The sequence below is a fragment of the Chaetura pelagica genome, unplaced genomic scaffold (assembly GCF_000747805.2).
Source record: "Chaetura pelagica isolate M959 unplaced genomic scaffold, ChaPel_1.0 scaffold849, whole genome shotgun sequence".
NCBI classification, from domain to species: Eukaryota; Metazoa; Chordata; class Aves; order Apodiformes; family Apodidae; genus Chaetura; species Chaetura pelagica.
In genome coordinates this window covers 17,518-28,716 of record NW_009954562.1, presented here as the reverse complement: position 1 = coordinate 28,716, position 11,199 = coordinate 17,518, and positions in this window count along the sequence as shown.

The following is an 11,199-nucleotide window of genomic DNA, read 5'->3' as shown; positions in this document are numbered from 1 at the left end:
GCTGAAAAGGGGGATTTCTGCTTCCTCTTAATGCATGGATGGTAATGGGAAAAGGAAGGAGAGGGGAGAACTACTTAAAATATATTATAAATCTGCAACAAATCCTGCCCCCTGGAATAACCTCACCATGAATAGATTTTAATAAATTCAGCAAATTATTGTATGGGTCAGGAACAAGTTGTTTGGGAAAGAGAGCACTGCTACTTTGTGCTATGGCTGTTCATTGAGATCCAAATGCAAGGCAAGACTTTCTGTGCAAGCTTTTTAATGGGACCAGGGGCCGATTCCTCATGGTGTGAATTGTGCTAAAGGTCATGCTTTTGCTATGGTGCAGCAAGGAGATCTGATACGAAGAATACCAGTGGGGGACATTTATTTAGAGAGATAGTATCTTCTTTAGTCAAAGTGATGGAGTCAGAAAAGTAAATAAACTTTCAGGCACGCACCCTGCACCACTAACTCAAATGACAGGTTTCATTTGAGTTAGTTTTCACTTGTTTTCAGGCTTTCAGGTTGAGACCAATACTGGTGATAGCACAGGTGTACAAGCATTATTCTTTGAAGTCTAATCTCTCCTCTTCACCCAAGACACTATAGCTGTTGCTTTTGACTCACGTGCCAACCTCATGTTGGAGCAGCAGCCCACAGCTGTGCTGGCAGCTTGCAGAGGACCCAGGTCCACTCACCATGTAGCTGGGTTGCCACTCAGCTACCTTCACGTGTGCTCATGGTTTTAAAAAGAAGAGACTAAGAGACTGTAACCAGGTAGATATTTATACATGACATGACTGGAAAACTGCACCACCTGGACCATACAGACTAATGCCAAAGGGAAAAATTCTTCTAGCTGTAAATTAACAAAGCATCCTTGACTTAAAGGATTTAGGTCCCTTAAATGCATTACACAGAAAATGTAAGGGAAGTCAGACTCCCTTGATCATGCTAAAAGCTAAAATGTGCTTTCTGAAGTTACCACAGAGTGAGAAATTACTTTACAGTGATCAAGTAGGAAAATACCACTAAGTCCCATTTGGAAACCATGGCTTATTCTCTTTATCTGGGGGAGAAGGATTACTGTAAGAGAGTCTTTAAAAACCTTGACAGGGGAATTACTGATTTGCACAGACCTCAGGTAGGTGGAACAAGCATGCTCAGTTTTGATATGGAACTAAAATAACAATTTAAAGGTGATTCTGCCTTGCACTGATTATAAGATGCCATGGATGTAGGATCATTCATAGAGGAAAGTCAAATTCAATCACTCATTCAGGAATACTTGCCAATTCCCTGAACGTCCCCAGAAAACAGGCTCTTAAGGCAGTTGTTCCCATGGGGCAAGGTGCAGAGTCATTTGAGAATATTTATTCTCAAAAAAAAATGCAGGAATTTATTATTTTTTTAAAGGGAAAGGGAGGAAAAAGAGGAGAGGAGAGGAGAGGAGAGGAGAAGAGAAGAGAAGAGAAGAGAAGAGAAGAGAAGAGAAGAGAAGAGAAGAGAAGAGAAGAGAAGAGAAGAGAAGAGAAGAGAAGAGAAGAGAAGAGAAGAGAAGAGAAGAGAAGAGAAGAGAAGAGAAGAGAAGAGAAGAGAAGAGAAGAGAAGAGAAGAGAAGAGAAGAGAAGAGAAGAGAAGAGAAGAGAAGAGAAGAGAAGAGAAGAGAAGAGAAGAGAAGAGAAGAGAAGAGAAGAGAAGAGAAGAGAAGAGAAGAGAAGAGAAGAGAAGAGAAGAGAAGAGAAGAGAAGAGAAGAGAAGAGAAGAGAAGAGAAGAGAAGAGAAGAGAAGAGAAGAGAAGAGAAGAGAAGAGAAGAGAAGAGAAGAGAAGAGAAGAGAAGAGAAGAGAAGAGAAGAGAAGAGAAGAGAAGAGAAGAGAAGAGAAGAGAAGAGAAGAGAAGAGAAGAGAAGAGAAGAGAAGAGAAGAGAAGAGAAGAGAAGAGAAGAGAAGAGAAGAGAAGAGAAGAGAAGAGAAGAGAAGAGAAGAGAAGAGAAGAGAAGAGAAGAGAAGAGAAGAGAAGAGAAGAGAAGAGAAGAGAAGAGAAGAGAAGAGAAGAGAAGAGAAGAGAAGAGAAGAGAAGAGAAGAGAAGAGAAGAGAAGAGAAGAGAAGAGAAGAGAAGAGAAGAGAAGAGAAGAGAAGAGAAGAGAAGAGAAGAGAAGAGAAGAGAAGAGAAGAGAAGAGAAGAGAAGAGAAGAGAAGAGAAGAGAAGAGAAGAGAAGAGAAGAGAAGAGGAGACAACAAAAAACTACATTAGTAGACATGAATCATTGCAATATATCACCCTACATGACTGCAATAAAAGCTCCTTTCAAATCCCAATGGTGCTGGTGAGATACCCACACCACTGCAAAGAGAGGCAAGCTGCTGTCAGGGCTCACATAGGGGTTCAGTGAGATACCAGAAGGGGCCTGGTGAGAATGCAGCACTACACGGTTCAGCCTGTTTAATATTCTGAGAAGGACTCTCCATTCATGTATCTCAGCAGAGCTTTATCACCTTCTGTTGAAACTATGGTGGTTTTTAGATTAGGCCTCCATCCATGTGTCAAGGAACATATGCATGAGTCACCCTGAAGCTTGATTAATCATCAGAAAACAGGCATAATTATAACTTCATAATTATGAGAATAATTTCAAAAGATTAGTAGCCCATCCAGCTGGAGACTTTGCAAAAACCTGAAGGCAATTAAGTTGCTATATTTTGGAAGTATCTAATCAACTTAATTTCTTTCCTCAAATAAAGCAGCATGAACTTCAGTTTGCATTGTCAGGGGAGGTGATGAATATATATTACTGATAGACCAAACCAGCCCTATCACAAGTCAGGAAAAGTCTTCTTGCTGGTTTCAGTAGGATTTCATTGGGCTCTGTTCAAGGAGAACATAAGACTTGTTTAACGTTTACTATTTCAGGCAGGACTCAACTGATTCAAACACTACCCCAAATCAAACTGACATTTAAAAAACAGGTTGCAGAGACTTTTTAAGGTCAGTCAAACAAAATGCTAAGAGAAAACAGTGCACACTGACATAGAATTATCTAAGAAAAACCTAAGAAATAGGTTGGGAGGAGTCACTGAAATAGTGACAGAGGGAAAAAACCAAACACATTACCTAGAAACACAGGTAACTCCTATTTTTTGAAAGACTGCTCTGATTCTCAGCTGAAGTTTAGTGGATTCAATTATATCACAGATGGGAAAATCATAGAATACCAACGGTCCTGACACAGTGTATTTGATAACCTCACAGGGCACAACTCTTTCAAAAAATATTGCATAAACCTTGAGCCTGTTCTTGATATTCTTATAGGCTCAGTAATGGAATGAAATAGTTCCTGGGTCACCGAGTATGCTTAGAGTTACATCTGCAGGAACTAAAGGCAATATAAGAGATAAGACTGTCTTGAGTTCTAGAGTTCTTCTAGAGATAAGAACTCTGCTGAATTTCACTCCTTCCCACCCCAAACTGGGATTAAGCAGCACAAAATCCCTGGGATCTGTTTCAAAGGCCCTAGTAGACAAAAAAATCTTGAGCTTAGTAAAATTAGCTACTCTGCCCTCAGAGTGTGACCAAAAGTCACAGACTTTCAAAAGCAAGTTTAGAGTATTTTACAGGTACTGCTTCTTCATGAAGACTTTGAGAAGTCACTGTCATCTTCTCTTTGCACCCTGGGGGAAACCCTGATTACTGTAACTGGTAAAACATGCCAGTGGCTGCAGCCTGAAGCTGGAAAAGTCCAGGGAAGATTTAATCATACTAGAAAGCCACGTTCAAGTGCATCATTTGTGCAGGTCTCTGTATGGCACTCTCAGGCATGTGTGGGGCAGGAAGTCAGGGGCCACAGAACCCTGACCGCTCTGCTTTGTATACAGAGGTGGTTTGGATACCTCTGCACACTGCCACACCCAGCTGCATTCTTAGACACTGCTTCTGCAAATGTGCCACCTTTTTAATACTTTGGTGATGTATAAAAGCCACTCACCACTCCATCTCTGCTTCACAAATCTAATAAGACTAAAATAATTAACTCAAGGACAAATTATTATCAAGCTACAGGTTGATCACCAGTGGAGTCATCAAACCCTTTAAAGATATAACCATTGCTCTATTGACTGACAATCTTTATGTGATTAGCTGAATTCAGTTTATGATCTTTACAATCAGTCACCAGCAGAAAATGCATCACTGCACTTTCCCAGTCCTCCTCTTCTGAATTGCTGCATTAGCCTCCTCTGAAGTTTGAATCACAAGGATTTGTGAAGCTTCGGCTGCTATCTATTAAAGTGATTTATGATTTATACTATTCCAGGTGGCATACCTGCAAGCAGAGACAAAGGCACTTCTGCTCTAAAGTTTCTTTTAAGTCCTTCAAGGCTCTGCTGAAAAGGAGAGGGGGGAGGAAAAAAGACTTTTCTGGTAGAGAATGACTCCTGGGAAAGTTTGTTTACTGCAGCCCACAGCTGCCACGAGAACAGCAGCATAGCATTTTGGCATACCAAACTCCCACATTAAGGGCTTTCTCATGCTACCCCATTGCAGCCCCTTCAATCCCTTCTGGCACATCAGAAATCCTCCCATCACCGTGTTGCAGAGTGTCAGAAAACTGCAGCACACAATATCCCACTGATGGCCAGGATCCACTCTCCATCTAATCTTCCAGATCCACTTGCTGTGCTGACAAGGGACAGGAGGAAATATGGGGATCAGAGGGTGAGAGGCAGGGCTGACAACAGGTGCCCTCTGCCAGGACAGTGCAGGCAAACAGGGCTTTGATTCATCACCTTTCACTGAAGTTCCTTTCACCGGGGCTCTCGCAATCACTTTGCTGCCAAGCACTGTGCACTCTGAAGCCTGTAGGCAGACCAAAACATCTCATCTGCTGGATTCCCTGTGCCACTTCAACATGTTCTAAAAGATACCTGGGCATAGGGAATCCAGCAGATGAGACTTTCAATCTGGGTAAGCAGACACCAAATCCACATCCCAGTGGAACACAGGAAAAATCAGAGCAAGAGGTGAAAAAAAGCCACAGCTGGGTAGCAGGAAGAAACTTGCAAGACTACGAAGGAAATCTCCTGACCCTACTGCAGTCAATGGAAATTCTCCCTTTGACTTCAAAATTAACCAGGACTGCACACAAACATTGCTTATTTTATCTGGAAAAAAGTCAGAATCTGGTAAAAGTTGTGATATCATTTACACACTGCTGGGACAGCTGCCTCAAAAGGGCAAGAATAAAGTATCTAAAACTGAGATGTAGAGCAGACTGGACACTTCTACCTATTTTGTCCTATAATGAAAGAAGAGAGAGCATTAGATTCAATTAGAAAGGCAATTGCACTTGTAAGCAATCACCGTAAATGCAGGATTATATTTAGTATATTGGTATTCAGAATTCATCACTCCATGCTAACACTTAATCAGTTTAAATCTTGGTAAACTCTTCAATGCTTGACTAAAAAGAGCAGCACCTACAGTTACTTCAGTTCTGGGTGAGTGTCAGGTTAAAAATATAATGATTACTGCATTACCATGTAAAAAAAATATCACAGATGGGATCAGAAAGAAATTCCATTCTCTGCAACAGACAGCTGTGAATGCATGTCCTATGAAATATTGCTTTGGGGTCTGTCTTCTTTTTCCTCTGTTGATAAACCCAGGCAAGATCACTCCACTGGTAAAACAGGACACTGGGGAGGATGGCCTCTAATCAGTCTGAGGATGCTGATATCCCCCCCCCCCTTCACTTCTAATAACTATTTTGGCTTGATGTAAATGTTTGCATGGGGTACTTTGCATGTAGCAAGTAGGAAAAGAGTAATTTTTCATTTTCACCGTGCAGCACAACAATATTACCAATTGCAAATTTAATCTGCAATGTGGACTGCTTACAGCTCTATGGCTGAGTCACTGGGATGGCTTGGATCTGTTTTTGCAATTTTGAGAAGGATTTATTTATTAGAAAAAGAAACAGAGGGGGGGTGGGGAAAAAAGGACTAAACTGTCCCATTGATGTTTGGCAAACACCTGAGTCTTTTTCTCCTGAATGGAGGATTAGTGGGCATTAATCCTTCCTGAAGGCAGCATATTCAGCAGATTCCCCCAGGGAACACGGGCCACTGCGACTATTGAGATGTTCTGCTTCAGAAAAAACTTTATAACTGCCCTTGTCTAAATGCCAAGGACATTTAGATGCCTGTAGCCAAGCAACAGTGGTCCAGGCTGCCCCTTGGGAGCACGTCAGCATGTGGGACTCCGGCACCCAGGAAAGCAAGGAGAAATCTGTTCCCTCCATTGCTCCACCAGTGATGCTGGGGCTTCAGTGTGATTGAGTCATCCTAAAGAGACAAGCTCTCTTTGAAACAGCAAAGACATGCACCAGTGTCTCTTGCAGGGGAGTGCAAGCACAGGACCTATGAGCACAAGGCAGGCTGGCAAGGGCCTTCACAACAGCTAACCTATTCCAAATTCCATTAAATTTTCATTTATTTTGTTTAAAACCTGAAATTGGAATCTCACAAACTATTGGCAAAGTTGTATTATCAACAAAAAAACAGAGTTAAGACTGTTTTCATTTCTTCTTATCGGAGCAGGAAGGTAATATTGTAAGAGTTCAGGATTTTTTTTAATAATTCCTCTGTGTTCAACTACATCCAGGTTTAGTTTAAATCTATTGCTCTCTCTTCACCTTCAGGGTCAGACAATGGTATTTTTTGTTCGATATGACAGATGTGGAAATTATTCATTACCTGATGAAATACCAATGGCCAAGGAAATGCATTCAAGAATGCTTGGGGAATTTGTTTGCATGCACTCCTTCATTGTCAGTGTTAACCAGATTGAATGTCTTTGATTTCCTTCTTTTTTTTCCTCTAAACAAGATATTTGGAGCCATTTTGAAGGTTAATTTAGCATTTCTCAAATGTCACTCAAACTCTGAATGATAATGTTTATCTAATTTCTTTTTTCATCCTCCATCACAACAAACTGTTAGCAGCATTCTCACTTAATGACTGTCTGGGGCTTAATGTCTACAAACTGAAGACATCTGAAAGCACGAGCTGAGCTCTAGTTTGCTGGAATAAATCCCACTTCCTTGGGTTTCCTTGGTTTCTTCAGTCCATTATTTCTACAGAAGATGGCAACAGGGCAGCCAATTCCCCCTACACCTCCAGGTACTTAGGAGGCAAAGATGTTGAGAAAGAAGAGTTGAGCATCCTGTAACACAGTTTTTAGGCTGACAGCTGTCAAGGTTTAATGCTGGGCAGGTGATTAACTGAACAACAGATGCTCTCTATTAACCCTTCCCAGAGAAGGCAAGAAAAGAAAATAAGGGAGAGAGACTTATGGATTGGAAACTAAACTACACAGCTTTAATGAAACAATAATGATGAAAAAAAAAAAAATGGCCAAGGAAATGCATTCAAGAATGCTTGGGGAATTTGTTTGCATGCACTCCTTCATTGTCAGTGTTAACCAGATTGAATGTCTTTGATTTCCTTCTTTTTTTTCCTCTAAACAAGATATTTGGAGCCATTTTGAAGGTTAATTTAGCATTTCTCAAATGTCACTCAAACTCTGAATGATAATGTTTATCTAATTTCTTTTTTCATCCTCCATCACAACAAACTGTTAGCAGCATTCTCACTTAATGACTGTCTGGGGCTTAATGTCTACAAACTGAAGACATCTGAAAGCACGAGCTGAGCTCTAGTTTGCTGGAATAAATCCCACTTCCTTGGGTTTCCTTGGTTTCTTCAGTCCATTATTTCTACAGAAGATGGCAACAGGGCAGCCAATTCCCCCTACACCTCCAGGTACTTAGGAGGCAAAGATGTTGAGAAAGAAGAGTTGAGCATCCTGTAACACAGTTTTTAGGCTGACAGCTGTCAAGGTTTAATGCTGGGCAGGTAATTAACTGAACAACAGATGCTCTCTATTAACCCTTCCCAGAGAAGGCAAGAAAAGAAAATAAGGGAGAGAGACTTATGGATTGGAAACTAAACTACACAGCTTTAATGAAACAATAATGATGAAAAAAAAAAAAATGAAATATATATAAATATATACAAAACCACTATCAAGCTCCCCCCACCCAGTAATGCTCATGTCACCACCGAAGCTGCAGGGCAGCACTGGGAGAGTCCTGGATTAGACTCCTGGCATCAGGGGCAGATGGGAACTGGATTCAGGAACACACCAATTCAGGAATGCAAGGACTGGGATCAAAGGCAGAAGAATGGATGGAGCCCTCCCAGGACATTGGTCATGGACGAAGAGAGCTTGGCCCTTGTGATCCCTCAGATTTATACTGAGTATGAAGCATATGGGATGGAATACTCTATTTGGTCAGTTTTGGGTCACCTGCCCAGTCTGCTCCTCCCCACAAAAGGGTCTCAGGTATGACCTATTTTCTTCCCCTTCATTTCCAGCACACAAACTCATTCTTTGCACCATTCTCCAGCAATACATGAACATTGAGCCTCACCAGTCCTAGAAGCAGACACTGACTGAAAAACATCCTAATTTCAGCAAGTGCAGTCACCTAGAAGGGAGCTGACTTACTGAAAAGTAAAACTACTAAAAAATAATTGGTTTTGTCCTGACTCAAACCAGGACAACAGCTTGTTAGGTCCTGGGGCAGCACTCTCCATGGGGAAGCTATTACCACCAGACTGGCAGAAAGGTAACTATTTTTGTTAGTTCTGCTCCTAGCCAGATGGTTTATGAATATCACTAGCACCAACATGCCAGGAGGCAGTGCAAACATGCTGTGGGAGACAGTGGGAGTCCAAACTGCAACAGCCCTGATGGATCAGCCACGATCACTGGAAAGGTGCACAAATCCATGTGCAAAAGTGCCTGCACCCTGGCGAGCCTGATAAGACACCTGTACCTAATACAAAACTGGAGGCACCAGGAAGGAACTCTCCATACTGCCCAAATTCCTGCCTCCTTCACACATAGGTAACCCACCAAGACACACACTTTAGACACACAAAATGAACCAAGACATGGGTGTTCCAGCTAAGACCTGTCTCTAGCAAAACGGAGACAGATACAGGCTCCAAGGTTACTTCACGTTTCCCCAGCGTGAGCCATCTCCCTTTGCACAGTGTACATCTGTTACCCAACCAGCACACAAGACAAAATTAGCTGATGGGTTCCCTGCTTTGACCTAGTCAGAACTTCCCACTAACAATCCTTAATAAGGAATTCAATGCTGATGTACTGCCACCCAGGATGAAGAGGTTTGGTCTTGAGATTTGTGAAACCTCTGTGCCCCACAATTTAGCTGTTACCAAGCTTGTTAGTTGACACCTCTAAGAAGTTGAACAGCAGGTCATCACCGCTACAAGAAAATAGCCTTGCCAGGCTATACAGTAAACTTGACCTGACTTCTTCCTCAGCCAGCATAGAGTGGGGAGAAGAGAGAAATGGAGTTACTTTTCTAACACATTGCCAGCACCCATCCCAGGCTGTACCCAAGTCCGCCTGCCTGAAACAGATGAGGACAGTCAGCCAAATTCCAAGTTTCAATTATTTACACATTTGCTAGAATAACTCAATTCTGACAAGTCTTCCCACAACAAATTTCCAAACAATATTTCTTTTGTTGCTGAACATGACTTTGTTTTATTTGGAAATACAGCCAACAATGAGCAAACTCTGAAATACAGGAGGGAAACAATAGCAGGAAGCGGGAGGAAGGGAAACCATTCAAAGTTGCCAGAAGGAAAACTGCAATTTTCTAATCAGCTCATGAATGAGGGTTCATTGACATAGTGACAACCAGTATTTCAATCAGCCTGGAAAGACTATTTTATCTAATTTGCTGATGAGCTCAGGCAAAACCATCTTGTTGCCTCAGTTCTGTGCTCTAGCACTGACCACAGGTATCACTTGTGCCATCTACCCGTGTTCCCCAGGGACTCTCCACCCAAGGACAATCATTCAGATGGTGCCTGCTCTGCTTTTGGAAGAGCATAGAAAAATCCTTTTTTTTTTTTTTAAGTCAGGACTATATTAAGAAGACCAAATGTATTCGGAAAAATATGATAGTGATAAAACTGCCTTGCCAGGATAACAGCATTAGAGGAAAAGAGGCTGACACTGTCTCTGTAACTGTAATTACTTAACAGGCATTTAAAGCAGCAACATAATTACTCAGCCCTCACTGTAGCTGTACTTTGGAATTTCACAAAATTGATAAAATAGAAAACACCAAGTAAAGGGTCTTTTCCACACGACATAGTCTCTTGCCATAAAAAAGATTAATAAGATGGGCCAAAAAAGACACAGAATTTGCCACGGGGAGGTTGAACCCTTGAAGACCTAGGTCTGTGCTCAACCACCCAGTCACTCCTCTCCTGGGTGAGAAACTCTGAGTTCAAGTTTGGCAACTCAAAACTGCCATAGCTTTTGTTTAACCCAGTACAAATGATGGCAACATGGTTTATCACGTGCTCTCTTTGAGTGCCAGGCAAGGTGGGAGAGGAGAAAGGAGCAGGAGCACATTTGCGGGAGGACAGCCTTGCTTCTTGTATGTTGCATTTTTCAAAGTGATCTAGACACTGCTCCTCCGAGCATCAGGGTTATCTCCACCAATAGATCTCTAATCCAGAGGGGTACTTCAAAACACAACTTTATCCCATCACTTACTTTTTCTACAGGAGGTCATGCTACCACCTCTCAGACCCCATCCTCCTGCATTTCCTGGGACATTTGCTCCAGAAGGATAAGGTTTAAGAGCAGGCATGCAGGGAAGTTACCTTAGTGTGATGACTTGAGATTAACTGAGCTGTCTAAATCAGTGTTGATACCAAACCCACGTTTAGGTGTGTGAGTATTTTAATAGACTCACACTGAGCACCAAGACATCAATTCAGCCCATTGGTTCCAGGTACAGAACACTGGGGGACTCTCTGTTTCTCCTGCATCCTGCCAGTCCCCCAGACACAGTACACCCTGTACCCATGGCAAAACAGGACCCAGAAAGCAAGGAGGACCGAAGCTTACAGGAAAAGTTATAAGTCACCCCTGCCAGCCACAGCAGGTTCTGCCACAGACTGGAATTTACACAGGATACTCAGACTTCCCCCCTCACGTTTCCTTTGGCCAGTGACGGATTTTCCCAGCAGCTTTTTGAGATCACCAAGTAGCTCACACAGCTGCTTGCATTAATGAAAAGGCTACAGAAAGTGACAT